This window comes from Camelus ferus, chromosome 12 (assembly GCF_009834535.1).
Source record: "Camelus ferus isolate YT-003-E chromosome 12, BCGSAC_Cfer_1.0, whole genome shotgun sequence".
NCBI classification, from domain to species: Eukaryota; Metazoa; Chordata; class Mammalia; order Artiodactyla; family Camelidae; genus Camelus; species Camelus ferus.
Window position 1 is genome coordinate 44,967,585 of NC_045707.1, and position 1,253 is coordinate 44,968,837.

A 1,253-nucleotide genomic window follows, 5' to 3' on the forward strand; every position below is an offset into this window, starting at 1 on the left:
AACCTAACTGCATTGTTACTCTATATTTGTTATATTATATTTGTTATATTATGTTTATAGGTCAAGGATTATATCTTATCCACCTCATTGCCTAAAATCCTAGTTCAGCCATTATCAATGATCAAGTTTTGTTGGTTGATCTTATGTAATTTGACTGGTAACACTGATCATTTATATTTTTAAGACGCAATGCAAAAGAAAACACGTTTCCTTTGATGGTGGGGAGGGGAGTGTTTAAGCTCAGGAAGCCTGTCAATGATAAATATAAAGGGATATTACAAGGTTGTTTTTGAAGGGTGGAGGAAGCAGAGTAAAAGTGAGGTTATCAAACAAAAAATACCAGTATTGAAGAAAAACAGTAGACACCATTGTCAGTCTGTTGTCTTCATCCTTTTCTGAATTTTGCATAGATTTCAGCCCTAGAGGATGAAGTAAAAAGGGGTAGATAGGAATTGGTAGAAAAACTATTTCAATGGTCTAATTGGGTCTTTTAGCTTAATTTTCAGAGGGAGTGTTCTTTTGACCTCAAGCATGATCAAAAAGGAGATTGCATATTACGTCTATAGGCAGGAATTTTAGAGAAAGCATTAACTTCATTGTCACTTCTTTTGTTCCATATTTTCAACCACCAATTTGTGTCCATTTTTCCTTACAAACATATTTTTCCATCAAATTGATTTCTATCATCAAAGACAGCCTGGATACCAGTCACCCTGTGGCTGAGCTCCCAATAGCTTATTCTTGCTCCATTCTTTTCTATGAATTTACAACACGAGTCAACTTCCTCAAGCATTATTTGGCCTCATGCCTTTAGAGTCATACTTAAATTCCTGATCCAGATGTGAGAGCAATTTGGCTGAGACATCTGTTGCCCCTTTGTTCGTCAGGGTTGATTCTACTAATCTGATTGGTGGGGCAGATACCCCCCTTCCTCCCTCACTGTTCCCTGTGCACCCCTCCTCCCTGAGGCTGCACAGGTGGAAACACTGGCAAATAAACAGGAAGGGAAGGCATCGTCTTGGGAGAGTTGGTTTAAGGAAAGAGCAGAGAGAAAGGGGAAAGAGGGGCCTGGGACCAAGTTTTAGGGAACTTCAACATTAAATAGCTGAGTGGCAGAGAGTAAACCTGAAAAGAAGCAGAGAAATAGATGTCAGGGAGGCAGGAGTAATACCAGGAAAAAATGGTTATGGAAGTTATGGAAAGAGAGGACCTCATAAGGTAAAGAGAGGTCTTAAGCAAAATACCATGGACAT